At 34.6% G+C, this 17,634-nt stretch overlaps 1 pseudogene; it reads right to left on the bottom strand.

Moving 5' to 3' along the window:
• Window positions 1-9,536: 9,536 nt before the first annotated feature.
• LOC143647775 (olfactory receptor 4C6-like) lies at window positions 9,537-10,440 on the bottom strand (annotated as a pseudogene).
• Between the last annotated feature and the right edge of the window lie 7,194 nt (window positions 10,441-17,634).

Below are 17,634 nucleotides of genomic sequence, written 5' to 3' on the forward strand. Positions count from 1 at the left end.
GAAAGGGTGCATTACTACAGACCCTGAGGAAATAAAGGAAATCATAAGATACTATGAACAACTATATGTCAACAAACTAGTAACTTAAATAAAATGGGTAAATTCCTGGGAACACACAACAAAGTTCCACTGACTCAGGAAGAATTAGAAGATCTGAACAAACCAATTGCAAGTAAAAACAGTCAATCAATCATCAAAGATCTGTGTAGAGGGTAGCCCATGGTGGCTCAGCAGACAGAGTTCTCACTTGCCATGCAGGAGAACCAAGTTCAATTCCCAGTGCCTGCACAGGCAAAAAAAAGTCTCTGTAGAAAGAAAAGCCTAGGGTCAGATAGCTTCACAGGGGAATTTTATCACACATTCTAAGAAGAACTAGCACCAATCTTGCTCAAAACTTTCCAAAAAATTGAGGGAAAAGGAACACTACTTAACTCATTTTATGAAGCTATTATAATTTTAATAATAAAACTGGGTAAAGATGCTATAAGAAAAGAAAACTACAGGCCAGTCTCCCTAATGAACATAGTTGCAAAAATTCTCAACAAAATATTAGCATATTGAATCTAACATAACATTAAAAGAATTATACACTGTGACCAAGAGGTGATTATACCAGGAATGCAAGGATAGTTCTATGCAGGAAAATCAGTTAATGTAATACTGCACATTAACAAATTGAAAGGGAAAAATCACATGATCATCTCATTTGATGCTGAAAAAGCATTCAACAAAATTCAGCATCCTTTTCTGATAAACACACCTCAAAAGAGAGCGATAAAAAGTAACTTCCTCAATATGATAAAATGCATATATGAAGAACTGATAGTCAGCTTAATACTCAATGAGAGAGATGGAAAACTATCCCCCTAAGATCAGGAATGAGCAAATAATGGGATAAGGATTCCCACTATCACCACTATTATTCAACATTGTGCTAGAAGTTCTAATTAGAGCAATCAGGCATAACAAAGAAATAAAAGGCATCCAAAATGGAAAGGAAGAAGTAAAACTTTCATCATTTTCAGTTGACATGATACTATACTTAGAAAATCCTGAGAAATCTACAGTAAAGTTACTTGAGCTAATAAACACATTCAGGAAGGTGGCAGGATATAAAGTTGTGCAAAAATCAGTAATGTTTCCATACACAAGCAATGACATAACTGAGAAGTCAGTTATGGAAAAAAATTCCATTCAAAATAGCACTACAAGCAACTAAGGAAGTACTTAAGAATGAACTTAACTGGGGATGTAAAGGAATTGTACACAGAAAGCTACCTAACAATGTTAGAAGAAATCAAAGAAGATCTAAATAGGTGGAAAGTCAATCCCTGCTCATGGATAAGAAGGTTAAATATAGTTAAGATGTTAATTCTACCCAAACTGAGCTACAGATTCAATGCAGTACCAATGAAAATTTCAAACACCTACTTTGAAGTCTTGAAAAAGCTAGCTATGACATTCATTTGGAAGGGAAAGAGACATGGAATAGCTAAAAACATCCTAATAAAAAGGAATTAAAGGAAGTATTGACAATTCCTGACTTTAAAGCTTATTGTAAAGCCACAGTGGTCAAAACACTAGGGTACTGGCACGAAGATAGAAGCATTGACCAATAGAATTGAATTGAGAGTGCTGAAATAGAGCACCATTTCTCTGGTCAACTTATTTTTCACAAGGTTCCAAAGCCCACTGAACTGTGACAATATAGTCTTTTCAACAAATGGACATGGGAGAGTTGGAAATCAATGGCCAAAGAAGAAAGAGGACCCTTACCTTAAACCATATACAAAACATAACTCAAAATGGATGAATCACCTAAATAGAAGATCTGGCACCATAAAAATTCTAGAAGAAATTATAGAGAAACATCTTCAATACCTAGTAATAGAGGTAGCTGCCTAAAGGTTACATCCAAAGCACAAGCAACAAAAGAAAAAACAGATAAATGGAATTCCTCTCAATGAAATGTTTCTGCACCTCAAAAGACTTTGTTAGAAAGGTTACAAGGCAGCTGACTCAATAGGAGAAAATATTTTGAAATCAAATATCAGACAAAGGTTTTATTTCCTGTATAAATAAAGAGATCATGCAATGCAACAAAAGAACAAACAACCCAATTATAAGATGGGCTAAAGTTATGAATAGGCATTTTTTCTGAAGAGCAAATACAGAAGACAGTTTGGTGGTTCCTTACAAACTTAATATCAAGTTGCTCCATGACCCAGCAATAACACTACTTCATATATAACCTAGAGGGCTGAAAGAAATGACACAAACAGACATTTGCACACTGATCTTCATAGCAGCATTATTCATGATCACTGAAAGATGGAAACAAGCCAAATGCATCAACAAGATGAGTAGATTATCAAAATATAGTATATACTTATGATGGAATATTATGCAGCAGTAAAACAAAATGTCCTCATTAAAGTCTTGAGGGCATAATGTTGAGTGAAAAAAGCTGGATAAAAATGGACAGATGCTATATGACTCCACTTCGATGGCCATGGTTAAAGTAAAATCAGAGGCTTATAATACTGAATATAGGGGACTTAGAGATATATAGAACCTAGAGATGGGTGAACAGTTAGGTAATGAGGTAGAACTCCAATGTAAGGGAATAGACAGAAGTGAATGTGGTTCTCTATTGAGTCTAAAAGTAATATTACCATATTGAAGGTGAACAAGATTGAAGGGGGTTGTATTGACCTATGTGTCCCACTGATTAACACTAGAAATATAAATTAGTTCTTGTAAGGTCTACTTCAAAAATATGATTCATGTACAAAAAATGTTTAAGTTCAGGGTACAGGAGAAAAATTGTTATTGCTGTTTAAGAAGAAAGCATCAGTAATACCACAGCAAGAGCAGAGGGTAAATAATGGGTGGAGGGACTAGGTTTAAAGGAGGTTTAGATTTCCTAATTGGGAGATTTTGATCATTCATTATCTTTCTCTGAGGAACAATGAAATGATCTAAACTTGAGAACATTGATAGATTGTGGACTTTGGGCATTATACATGATGTGCAATGAATGCAGGTGTCTGAAGGATGTATTGACTGAGAAGCAGATTTGCAAACACTGGTGTATACATATGGTGGAATATTGTACTGCTACAAAAAAAAGAATGAAGTTGTGAGGAATGTGACAATGTGAATAAATTTGTACATTTGGTGAGGCAAAATAAGTCAGAAATGAAAGCACAATTATTGAATGATTTCATTAAGAAAATGCTGATAGGAAAACAGAGGCCTAGATTGTAAACTCTTATAGCAGAGACATTGAGTCCAAAGGGATAATTGTTATTTCTGGATTTTGAGAGGCTGTTGTATATAACCTGGCATTTAGAGATAAGTATGAAGCCAATCAGGTCAGTGTTAAAGTAATTCCGAACACAGGGGCAAAGAAGACACTGTCTATATTTTAGAACCACACATACTCTTTGAGATCAAAGGAAGAAAGTTTTATTTTGTGTAGAACCTAAATTTTCTGTAGCATATGATCCAATTCAACCCATCTGTATAGCTCATTTGAACAATTGAAAGAGGTCATTTAATACTGTATAGCTTATTATAATGCCCGGATACATCCTACAATATATTAAGCCCATAATCAAAAAGTATTGCCAAGTCCCTTGAGGGGTGAGAGAAAAATATATAGAACTATTAAACTTTACCATCTGGGAATCCCCTGACACATGTCAAATTTCAGGGACACCCAAATCTATATGCCAAGCCCTTGATCTTGAGGCTTACTCTTGTGTAAGGAGAAGCTCAGGCTATCTATAGTTATCCTAAGAGTTACTTCTGGACGTCCAATTTTGTTGGTCAATCTCTTTAAGCCCAACTCTACAGGTGAAATCATTGCTCTCCCCCACTATGTGGGACATGACATCCAGGAGTGAAAGTCTCCCTGGTGGTATGGGAGATGACTCCCAAGTGTGAGTCCAGCCCTTGCACTGGGGGACCAACAATTCCATCCTGACCAAAAGGGGGAAAAGAAGTATAACTAGTAAAGTATTAGTAGCAGAGAAATTTCAAATAGAGTCAAGAGGCTACTCTGGAGGTTGCTCTTATGCAAACCTCAGTTATACATTGCTACCTATTATAACTTGCCAAATCCCAACCAAAACCATTCCTGCCAATCCTAAAGATCACCCATGGCAATATATAAAATTCTACAAAGTTTTCATGCACTAGAGTAACTTTCCAGAAACCTACAATTTCCAGATGTGTCCTGGGACCTGTTAAGTCCTGAAACCTAGAGGGCCCATCCTCTGCAGAATATCAGCTAGTTCCATCTTCCTATCCCATTATTATTGACAGCTCCTTCCAGCATGAAAAAGTTAGAAAGGGCAGTCCACAGTGGCTCAACAGACAGAGTTCTTAGCTGTCATTCCAGAGATTGGGTTTGATCCCTGGTGCCTACCAATTGTACAAAAAAAAAAGTTAGAATGGCCATAATCCATAAAGTGGCTTTCACTTCATTTGATAACCACCATAACCCACTGTTACTTTTCAAATATCACATAAAGTGATGACTTATGTCAAGGTACTGACAGTATTAATGGCTTCCTTCTTTAAATGTTTACGATTCTAACTTTTTTTTTTGTACAATTTTTCCACATTTCACAGAAGCTGAATGCCCTTTCCTCTCCTATCACCTCAACTCCCTTTCTACCTGTAGAAAATTCAGGAATTGAGCCTGAGTGGTTGAGTACAAGTGTAACTCTTGCCTGTTGAATGCTTAAGCAGAAACATCTGTAGAAAAAGTGGAAAGAAAGATGAAGGCAAGGAATTAAGGGTTCTGAAAGTCATGGAAAGTATCCCAGGCAGAAAGAAGTTAGAGTGTTTCATAGCTGAAATAAGCAGAAGGAAACAATAGACAATAACAAATAAGGAAGAAAGAAAAATTATAAAGATAAGTGATTATTTTGCCCAGGGGAGATTAAGAACTTTATTTTCCTTATATTTCAGGACTCACTTTCTTCTCTGATCATATTTGCTGGAAGAAATGAAGCTTTAAGATATTTCTCTGCTGTGTATCTGGAGCAGCATAGTTTCCTCCTCTTTTCTGTTTGTTTCAGGTATCAGGAAGGATGATATAAACATATTTATATTTCTAATATAAACTCTAGCTTATTTTCTGATTTTTTAGAATTACTGAAGAATCAAAAATTCATCTCTGTTTCTCAAATTTCAATCTTTTAGTTTTATATTAGAATATTTCAAAATGTTTATTTCTATTTCAAAGGTAATTGAATTTATATATTGCATACATATACACCACCTTGCAACCTCATAATCAAGCAATGGCAGGGCATATCAGGATTTTATTGTGCTGGGCAGCAGCAATACTATACGTGATATTGGCTAATGAGAAAAGAAAAAGATAAAATTCATAGGCAGAAGAAGAATTTTAGTTTACTGAAGGTAAAATCTCACCACATAGCCCCAAAGGATTCTCAATAGTTTAGATATTGTATAAAAACTAATGATATAATATTTAAATTTTTAAGAGGACATCGGCCAAAGCTGCCAATATTACATCACAGCTGCCAATTTTGCTTCATATCCCCTTCAAATGAAATGTCCCCTTTACAATTTTCCTAATATTATGTCTTAGTTCTATGTTTCTTAACATTTGAATCTAGTCTCATAAAGAATTTTTTAAGTGTAATGGTTCTTCTTTTTTTTTTGGCATGGGCAGGCACCAGGAATTAAACCTGGTCTCCAGCATGGCAGGTGAAAATTCTGCCAATGAGCCACCATCACATTGCCCTATAATTTGTTCTTACATAAGTAATACATTATCAAAACCAAACTTCAATTTTTGTTTCCCAGTGATCCTTCAAACATAATACAATAGAAGAGAGTCTATATTTGTCCTGGAATAAAATCTCAGAAAGCTTCATGAATTTTCTTCAACCTGACATTTCGCATCTACCATGTTAAGTCAAAGTTTCTGTTTTAATGCTTTGCTTTATAAAAAATGTTAAATTATGAATAATTGTGTCATAGGGGATTTCAAGATTATTTATTTTAATTTAAAATGTTTGTACATTACTCCAACTGTAGAATTATTTGTTTGCACAAATAAAAGAAACATTTTGGGGTAAAACAACTTCTAAAATTATATTTTATCTCTAAACATGGAAAATTTCAGAGGGAATTACATCTATGAGATGTGATAATGTAGTTCCAGTGGTGATGTGCAAGGCCTGAGCTTTTGAAACTGAAATAGGGAAAGTGAAGTAAAGGAACTACCAGAAGCATATTAAATGAGAGAAGGAAAGGAGACCTGAAATTCAACCTCTGATTTTGTACAACCCTAGTGATATTATAAACCATCCAAGACATCTATTATGAAATCCCTTTTGACCTATATGGTCAGAGGAATTACTTGCAGTTACCTCACCTCTCCATTCATGTCAGAGTCTTTGTGCACAGAAAGACCCACAATTCCCTTGAAAAAAATCACAAGGTTTAAAAAATATTTTTCTTAATGTTTAAAGAGTTTTAGTACCTATTACTGCACATAACCTCAATAACCATGTAAATAAGGGTTTTTTTTAGGAACCAAAAGTATGACAACTATCTGTAGGCTTCACTGGAATCCTTTGGGGTCTCTCTTTACAACCCATTATACCATGAGTCAGAAAGAGGATCAGACTGTAGCAATGGAACTAGACTGTGAGTGTTTGAAGAAGTTGGACTGAGCAAGGAATTACAACTGGTCTTCTAAGCTAAATGTTCCCTGGGATGGCAGTTTACCATGCAGTAGGAAAGTAGTAGATATATTTGACTGAAAATATATATGTTAATCAAAAATTTAATCATTCAATTCTGAACAAAGGCTATTCTGTAATGAGATGATTTCAAGCCCTGTAATAGAAGGAAGATAAATCTATGATGATATCAAGTATTCTCAGTTATTTAGAATACTTTAGCCTTAAATAGTCTCTTGGATGCAAATAGCTATGAAAAGGCTTACAATTAGAAGGTACCAAATCTCACTCAGATCCTATAATTTCATATTTCTCTCATTTTTATAACAATAAAAGAACAGCATATAAAGGGGAGAGATTTTTCCCAAAATGAGATACATTTGTACTCAATTGTATTTTTCAGATCCAGCTTTTCCATAAAAGACAAAATGCTCCATCTTTAGATGAATATTTAATTTTATAATCTGCTTCCAAGACATATATTTCCTCACCTCTGTAAGATTCCAGCAAATTTGTTTAGCTCATGTATTTTTAGAATGATCTGACTGAAGGAAATATGTACGTAGGGGAATAATTTGAAATCCCATATTAATTATTGAATATTCTGTACAATATCATTTGACAAAAACTTTTTAAAATAATAAATAAGGTGAAGTTCCTACATATAGGATCAGACTTTACAAAATGATGATTTAACATCAAACCAAGGTATTGACATTGACAGAATATACTAATATAACCAATATTCCCCATTTTTTCTTGTACTTATGTGATTATATTTAGTTATATGCAGTTTTGCCACATTTTGTGAGTTTATCACAGTCACAGTAGTGCACAGTTCTAACATCACAGGAGTACCTCCTATTTCTCTTTCATATTCAAACATACATACCAAGCCCCTGTAACAAATAATCTGTGTGCATTTCTACACTTGTTATTTCAAAACTTTTATGTAATTGGAAGCATACAGTAAAGGAACTTTGATGATTGGCCTTTATCTATCAGCATAATGCCTTGGGGATTCACCCAAGTTATTGAATTACCAATAGTTTCTTCCTTCTTTATAAGGGGAAGGTAAATATTGATATTTTTGTTATGGAAGTAGGTTTCCAGAAAAGCTATGCATGAAATAGAGTGTCTGATATATCCTCTCAAATTAACAGATAATGAACACATTGCATTAGTGGAGTAGCTTTGTTATAATCGACAAAACAATATTATAACAATTCTAATATTACCTATAATCCATAATTTACATTAGGCTTCCCTGCTTTCATTGTATGGATTATGGTTATTTCATTTTAACTTTAAAAACATATTCTTAACTAAAAATTTCCTCATATAACTACTTACAAATAATTAACTCAGTGCTGATAATTTCATTCCTAATGTTGTGGTACTGCTGTGAACTTCTATTACCCAAATTTTCTATCACCTCAAACAGAAACTTTGTATGATTTGAACCCATTCTCTACCTCTGACTCAGCCCCTGATAAACTGTATTCTAGTTTCTGACTCTAAGAATTTGCTTATTCTACTTATTTCATAGCAGCAAGATCATACAATATTTGTCATTTTGTGTCTGGCTTGTTTCACACAACATGGTGTGTTCCAGGTTAATGCAATTAGAACTACATTCCTTTCTGTGGCTGAACAATATTCTTTGAATTTATATTGCACATTTTGTTTATCCATTCATATATTGATGGACATTTGGGTTGGTTCCATATTTTGACAGTTGTCAATAATGCCTATGAATATCTATGTGCAAATATCCATCTGAGTCCCTGCATTAAATTCCTTTAGTATATACCTACAAATTGTATTGCCAGGTCTAACAGAAATTCTGACCCAATCTAGCCATTCTACTTAGATCATTATTTTTATGTACTTTGGTCTTTAATAGTTCCTTGAAAATTCTGAGGCAGATATTCTCAGGTTTCCCTGTGTATTTTCTCTATCCAGAAGATTCAATATATGAAGGCTTCCTTCTGATCATTTTCATCAATTATCAGTGCTTGTTATTATCATCAATTTTATTGATGAATACATTTGATCACTTTTCATAAGAAATCAAAACAAAATTCAAAATCAGCTTGAGAGGTTATATGCTTGTAGAATCCCTCTGAATTCAGAATATGCAGTACTGTAGCAGAAATAATCACAGAACTTCTTTTCCATTAATTGGTCTAAGGATAATTCTTTGATATTTTTGTTTAATTTTATTCTTAGTGAATGTTTTGTCTTCCCCCTAATGGTCAAAATTTGGCTATTTCAAAGCTAAAACAGTGAATTCTATAATCATTCAACAGAAACCTAATAAGTGCCAAGCATAAATAAAACAAAAATACTTCCCCACAGAATTTCAGTCTAGAGGGAAAAATATAAAGCAACAAAGGTAGACAGGAAGAGAGATGAGTAGATACAAAGGCACTGAGTTGAGAAAGGCCTTGTCTATCTCTTGGGACATGTGAAAATAATAATATTGCAGGAACATATTGAAAAAGGGGTTAAAGGGCTCAACATATGGTTGGAGATGTAGCAACATTAACCAGATAAATGAAGGAATTTTAGGACAAGGTTAAGGTTTTGCAAAGGCAATTGGAAACCAAAGGAAGAGTTTAAAACAGGAGAATATCATAACTGCTAAATACCATAAATCATAAATCATGTTAATATATTCAATGATTCTCCTGGCTTCTATCAGAAAATGGACAGTTTTATTTCTCCTAAAATTTTAACAGTATATTTTCTCTTTGAGGGAAACACTTGATGTTTTCAGCATGACAGTTACTTGCCAACCTAAGAATCTAGCTTCATCCAAAGTCTCCTCATGACATTTTTCACTCCCACATTCCTCAGAGTATATATCATGCGGTTTAACATGGGTTCTACAATGGTGAAGGTCATGACCATTACCTTGTTTATGGGGTAAGTGGCCACAGGCCTCATGTACCTGAAGATATATGGCACAAAGGATAAGGAAACAATGGTGAGGTGAGAGCCACGGGTGGAGAGTGCTTCGTGCTGACCTTCAGAGGGGTCAGAGGGTGACCATGTAGGTGGCAATGAGCATAAAGAAAATCATCACATATTACACCACCATTGACGATTACAGGAGGCACAGGGTGTGGGTATCCATGCAGGTCACTTTCAATGATGGAAACAAATCACATATAGAGTGATCAATGACATTGGGGCCACAGACTGGTATTTGGTACATAAAGAAAAGTTATTTCATTGTGCGCATAGTTCCACCTGCACAGGCTGCTCCCAGCAGGACACAACACACCCAGGGACTCATAATGGTCTGATAGTGCAGGGGCTCACAGATGACCACGTTGTGGTCATAGACCATAATAACAAGAAGATGATTCCCACACCAACAAAGAAATGTTCTGCAAAGAGCTGAGTCATGCAACCTTCAAGAGAGATGGTTGTCCTTTCTGAGAGGGAGCCCACAACCATCTTGGGGACAATGATGGAAGTGTAGGTAACATCCATGAAGGAGAAGGAAGTGAGGAAAAATATACATAGGTGAACTCAGACTGTGACTTACTTGTGATCATGGTTACCACAATGAGTAGGTTTCCCATCACTGTGGCCACATACATGATTAGAAACACAACTGCCAATATTTTCCACAGTTCTGGATTCTTTGTAATACCCCAAGAATGAATTCTGTCCCATTGTTTTGATTTTCCATTTTTTCTAATATGACATGATATGAGTTGATAACACATAATAATATATGACTTATAATAGTGCTTATTTGGCTATATTTGTTTCTAGAAACTCAGTAATTTCTAAATTTTATTCATTAATTCATCCAATATCCAAGCCTTTACCTTTAAGTATTTGTTAAGCTTAAAAGACCAATAATTCACAATGCATTTTCTCCTCTTTTCTTCAAATGATTTATTCCATGTGAAATAGTTTTTCTTCTTCCTTCTCCCTTTATGAATGTTATTATTAATAGGTAACTTTATTGAGTATCTACCAGGATCCAGGCACCAGTGACCCTATGATTAGCTCTATTTTACAGATGAAGGAACTGAGTCTCATAGAGTTTAATACACTTAACAAAGCTTGCATAGCTGGTAGGTAATGAAGACAGAACACGGACAATATTGTCTGTCTCCAGAATAAGTGCCCTAAATATCAATCATGCTTCTCCAGTAGTTAAGTTATGAGTTTATTATTTACCAATCACTGTGCTAAGAATGTTACAATTGTCCCATTTTATCTTCAAAACCATTTGGTGAAGTTGGCTCATTTTCCAACATTCTTCAAACAATACAGTATTTATTCAACAAAGCATTAGTTATTTTACAATTTTGTGCTATACTTCTACTAAATGGTCAAAATACACCTGAAACTAATGATTATATTATTGCTGATTAATATGTTCCTCAATGATGAAGATTATTGATCATGATAAGCTGGAAAAGACCCAGATCTTCAGTATAACTGAACCTGAATCAACCAAAGTTATTTCTTTCAGTTGCCATCATTCCCTAAATAGATGTAGAATACAGGAGCAAAATAATTACAACTATTAAGCAGTTAGCTTTTAAGTTCACTGTGTTGGTGGTCATGGTGTTAAGCATGATACCTGTTTTATCTCATGTAGTACTTATGATCACTTATAAATTAAAAACAACTATCCTTCACATTTTAAAGAAGAGAAAACAGGCCTAGAGAAGTCAAATGCCTTGTTTAATATTATACAGCTAGTGTGTTGGGGTACTGGTACTTTGATTGCACAGTGCAGAGTCTTAACTACCCTGTGGTACACCTGGAGAGAAGAACAGTCTACATGGTGTTTCAGAGAAGTTTCTACTGCAACAAAGATGAGAATCTACAATGAAAACTCAGTTTAAATTGCCGGTGGCTTTTATGTGAGGCTGGCTCTCATATGGTAGGAACTTTGCAAAGAGTGTAGCTTCCAGTTGACTTTTGGATTGTACCACTCTTTGAGTGCAGAGAGATCACACTTGCTTTTCACCAACCCCAACCTTCAGCTGCACCCTTACATAAAGTGGAGAAAGACCAGAGAAGATTATGGAAGTGTCATGATATTCATATATCTCACCCATCCTAGCCCTAGCACTGAAGTGTTTCTTGCAGAGGCAGTTGAAAGAATAGGAAAAGAAATGTGAGGTAGATTTGTTTCAGGATTGTGTCACTTAGTCTGTTATTTGGGCATGTTACCATCATCTCTGTTCTTCAGCTTCCTCATCTTCAGAGTGAGTATGACTCACTAGAAGAATGGTACCCTGAGACCATCAGCTCTCTTCAAACACAAAAAGTTTTTATTTGCATTATTTATTTATGCCTCTGCATAAGATTTCCTTGGGGGGGTGGTTCATTTCCTAGTAGAAAACAGAAAAAGAAAAATAGTTTGATATCTGCAGCTCTGGATGGTATCTAATGCCCTACCAGTCCTTAAGTGTTGGACCTTAGAATGAGTTCTTATTGACACAAGACCAAATTAAATATTTCCATCTGATATTCCACTCTTCTCACCAGCCCCACCCCTCCTTACACATTCAACTGCATTTCTCTGTTCTTTTTTTATTTATTCCACTGTCTATGCCACCTGCTTCCAACCACACTCACACCCAGTTTCATTCCATGGAAACCTTTTTACTGGAATCACATACAGCAAACTCACCTCAAATTCACAGACATGCAACTTGATTGCTTTGTTATATCATCTTTCCAAAACCTTCATTCATATATATTAAATATGGATTGCATGGTGTATTAATTAAACCGTTAAAATAAATAATAGTAGGGGGCAAAAGGATATAGGATATTTCAAGCTTTTGAATTTTTATTTCTATTTGTGGATTAATGAAAATGTTATATAATTGATCGTGAAGATGAAAGTTCATCTGTGTGAAGACACTCTGAGCCACTGATTGTATAATTTGGATGGACCATATGGCATCTGAATATATCTCAATAAAATTGCATTTATAAAATAAGGAAAAAAGAACAGTTTGTGCAGTTATTTCATGAATATGAGCAAATGCAGTTTGTTCTTAGATTAAGAAAGGAAAGAAAAAATGGAAAGTAAAATTAGGTGTATGCATTTGTAGATCAATTACTTCAGGTACAATTTCAACAAAAATCACACAATTTTAAGCATTAGATGCATTCCTATAGTCAGGTGAACTTTTATAAATGTATAAATCAATGTAATCACCACCACAATCAAAATGTAGATTATTTCCATCATGCTAAAAGAGAATCTTCCTGCCATTTGCAGCCACTCACTTTTTGCAGTTTTGACAATCACTTCTTCTATTCACAGTAAGTAATCATTTTTTATTGCTCACTTTGAATAATGAGCAAACATAAAACAACTCTGGAAATTATTTTCCTACCAGGTGACATAAATATCTTTCTATCTAATTCTGTAATTCTCATTTGTCTAGTAGTGTTGAAAAAATTGAAGAAAGATGTGTTTGAGATGAGCAACATCCAAAAAATAACACCCTAGTAACTGTGATCAGCTCAAGGCAAAAATGAGAACTTTCTCCAAGGACACTTGACATAAATCCTTGCTTTAAGCCCTAATTATGCATAATCCATAATAGAGTGACCTAACAGTTGGAATATTTGGAGTGCCACATCAAAATAAACTTGACCCTGAAGTAATGTAATTCATAGTACCTTATTCTCAACTCGTAAGCAAGAAACCCCTGAGCTGGATGCAAATTTGAATGAATGAAATAGTTCTACTCCCAATTCCACCCACATCAGGGCCTGCCCTCCCCAAATATATACTGTGGAGACTTCAGGCAAGGATCATTGGCTTAGGGTTTACTGTCTGTTTCCTTTTACCTCTTTTTACTCCAGTGCCTTGTCTAATTAGGGACTGAGTTTCATAATTCTTTCTCATCTCTAAATCTTATATTTGTGCCATCTCACTCTTTTCTTCCTTTTCTTTTTCCCCAAATCACTCTTCTTTTTCATGTAACCCACATTAGAAGAGCTCAAATATTAGGCCAAAAGCTTAAGCTTCATTTTTAACTTTGCATTTGTTTAGGAAATTACAGAAATTTTAATAAACATATTTGATTAAAATAATTTACATTATGACACTTAGGATCAACAACCATTATTCTAATTAACATTAGTAGAAAACTAGGGGAATTTAATAAACTTGTCAAAGTTCCAGAATTTATGGGATCATGTTAGAATTAAATGATATTACATTCATTTTTCATGATTCCAGGTTTTGTTTTACCAGTCTTTGGTAAGTTTGATGTCTCTCCCTTCCTAGGAGATTGATAGTATCTTTCTCTTGAGCAGGGTATATAGGTGAAGTGGGGGCAGAGATTTGGTGACATGAGTGCCATCTCACTGAAATGGAAGATGCCCATCAGGGTAGAGAAGAAGAGAGGAGTATTCTGTAGATGAAACCTGTGTTTGGACAGTCTTGCCTGGAATTAATTGGCCCTGTGCTTTGTTTTGCTTCTAACTGTGAAATAGCTCATTGAGCAAATCCTTCAGGGATAGAAGAGAAAGGGTGTCTTTCTTGGCCCTCTGGAGTCTGAAAAGAAGTTCTGAACATTTGTGAACTTTTGTGGAATCCCTATATATATGCAGTGAAGAAGAAGAAATGTTTAATTCATCTGTTCTGTAAGGGAGTATTTTGGGGTAATAAAGCTGGTAGTAGAGATGTGTCTATCAAAGAATACTCGCAATATCATCTATTTTTTCTAGAGATTTCTGAAAGAAAACATACCAAACTTACTTTTTCCTATCAGCATCACAGATTCTTTCATCAGATCTAACTCAGGTTTTCTAGAAAGGGTGTCCACTCTATAGCTCCTGAAACATAAGTCAATAGTGACTCTTTCTGAAGTATAATTTGTTTCTTGCAAATGTAGTTAACATGGTTTATCCTCTAAGTAAACCAGCATTGAAAAAGAGAAAACTATGAGCTCTCTAAGGATGACATCTTTTTGGCATACAGGAAGAAAGGTAAGTTTATAAGAGCAATTGTTTCCTCTTTGTTGCCTCTTTAATTTTTAACTTAAATTTTAATTTAAGAAAAGGTTTCAGAGAAGTTGCCATCACCTAGCTCCTGAGGAATCTGAAATTTCTGGGAAAATTTCTCGCTGTGTTGTGATGATACCGATGTTTCAGAAACCCACAACTTTCACTTGCCTTTGCTTGATTCAAAAGTGTTTCAAACCAATTTTGATTTAAAAAGAGAGGAAAGGAAAGGAGAAAGGGGTACAACATTTGAAAGGTGCAGATTCCTTATTTGCTAAGGTTAAGGTCAGGAAAAGGAGAGACATCCATCTGGTGTGAAGGTCCTACTGTCACACATGTATGAGGCCAAAAGCACTCAAAGAATTATTTTCCAATAATGGTTCTTTCTCAGCTTTACACTCTGTGTTTTTTCTTGTTCCATATCCTGATTATTGTCTTTTTTGACTCTTGCTTACAGTGACAGCTTTTTCCATCTGGCTCTGACTCCTTCCATCATTCTCTAACCACTATCCTCACTAATACTTTTCAAATATACATTTAATATGCTGATTTTTATCCATGTACTGACCACAACAAAGGCTTCCTTCTTTGTCTGTTTATATAATTGATTTTGTTTTACTTCTGTCTATATGGTTGGAGTATGATGTCTTGAATGGCAGGGTGGGGTGGGTGTTTAAAGGAAATGGCCATGGTTCATGAAGGCTTGAATTGTGGTCCTGGAAAAACTGTCATGACTCATTGCCAACTGTCTCCACAATAGCCTGAGAATGAACAAAAGTATAGTGTAGGCTCAAATGAATAAAAATGCTAAAGCAAAAGTGAATGGTTATAATTAGGGATCATATTATTTTCTTAAACAAACTTTTTGTTGCTGAACAGTGGTTGGCTGTAGGAAGAGAGTTGTTTTGGGAAATTTAGGAAGGCTTCTCTGAGAAGTTGCAGAATGAACTGGGTACTGTTTCTAGAGGCAGAAATGGATATTTGAGTCTATAGCAGATGAAAAGACAGTCAGCTACTGTGAACTGTATTGAACTGTGAACTAATTCAAGAATTGATACTGAGTGTACTCAAGTGTAAGTTTTGGCTAGCATATGCTTAAGAAAAACACCTGACAGAAAAATGAAAAGAAAGTGATGACAAGGAATTAAGGGCTTTGACAGTCATGGTCAAGATCCCAAACATTAAAGAGAAAGAGGAGAGAAAGGGAGAAATGAAAATAGAGAATCACTGAATGAATTTTTAGTCTTCTTTCCTGTTTAGAAACTTATAATAGGTATCTCAAAAAAGGCTTCTGAGGATCCATCACAAGAATTCCCAGTGATTATTTGTGAAAATGAGATTCATGAAACTTCAAGTTAAATTTCTGATATGCATGGATTAATAATTTCCACAATAAAAGAAATATAGCATGGCATCCAAAGTTCTATTTTTCTTCCACTAAATTAAGTGACACATTCTATTTAAAACTTAATAAGTACTAAATACTGTATGAAAACAATTATTATGTTCTATGCTTTAGGAAAAATAAAATGATGCTCTTAAAGCTGAAGGGAGAGTTTCTTTTGTTGAGTCCACTCATTTTTCAAATAATGCATTCAAGCTTAGATATAAACTAATTTGACTAATTTCAGTAGTCTTATTAAAGAGAGACAAGGCAATTAAACTCTTGGTCTCCTTATATTTTATGCCATTCCATGGAGATTGAGAGTGAGCACTTCTCATTCTTCATTATGAAAGGAACTGTCAAATCTAGAGACAGTAATAAGTCAGTCTTGGAGTGACTGCGGGACCACTTTTCATATTGTTGGAGCTGCAAAAGCCACATTGGCCTCTAATTCCATGGAACTAAAAGACAGATGTCTTCATAGGGGCCTGACATCTTGTGGAGGCACATTATTACAGAAAATTTAAAAAGAGAAATTGTACTAAATTTTATGAAGAAAATGGTAGCTAAATTCCATTTTTAAAATCTGCCTGCTTTTTATTTTTAGGTGTCAGTGAAATCTTAATAAAAGCTGCTTTCCCATTTTTGTGCCTGTATAATTTCTATATTGCCAATAGAAAAACATCAACAGTTTAAAACCTGGTTTTATAAAATTTTCCTAGAAAGAAAGCTTATTTTCCCAAGCTTTTCTACCACAACTCTTTAGTCTTGTGGAACTAGAGTTTTCACATTGATCTTCATGATATGGCATGTTCTGTAGTATTTCCATTAAACTTTTCATGTTAGTTTTCACATTCAAATATCCTTATTTTTCTACTCTTTGCATATCTGTTTCTCAAACTTTTGAAACCAAAGAAATGTTATTTTCCCCTATTATTTACCACTGGTATTGACAACATTCTGCAATGGTTATTCTTTTTTAATTCTTTTTTCTTTATTAAAAACCTTTTAAAAAATTCCTTCCTAGCTTCTGATCACCTTAAGAAAGCTAGTAATTCATGAGTGGCATGATTTTAGCTACTCAGCAAAGGAAATTAATTTCTAATATAGTTCTGCACCTTTATTATGGGTACCTGGACTATTTGAATTCATGTTTTCATAAATTTAAAAGACCACTTGGAAACTCAGCAGGAACCACTCATTGCAGGAACTGGGTACCTGGATTTTCTATATGTTTCACACATTCTAATTATTTAACCTTCAGAGTAACCCTGAAATATAGAGGGTTTCATTATTTTTGAATAATGAAAGTTAATAAAATAAAGTCCAGAGATATCAAAAGACTATTTGAACATCACACTACTGAAGGACAATGAAGCATGGTTGACTCTTGGCAGTGTGGCTTCAGACTCTATGCACTGATCAGTGTGTCCACAAGCTCTCATCAAAGATTTGAATGTTTACATTTCAGAGAACCTGGTCTGGAAACTGACTCTATCC

This window comes from Tamandua tetradactyla, chromosome 10 (assembly GCF_023851605.1).
Source record: "Tamandua tetradactyla isolate mTamTet1 chromosome 10, mTamTet1.pri, whole genome shotgun sequence".
NCBI classification, from domain to species: domain Eukaryota; kingdom Metazoa; phylum Chordata; class Mammalia; order Pilosa; family Myrmecophagidae; genus Tamandua; species Tamandua tetradactyla.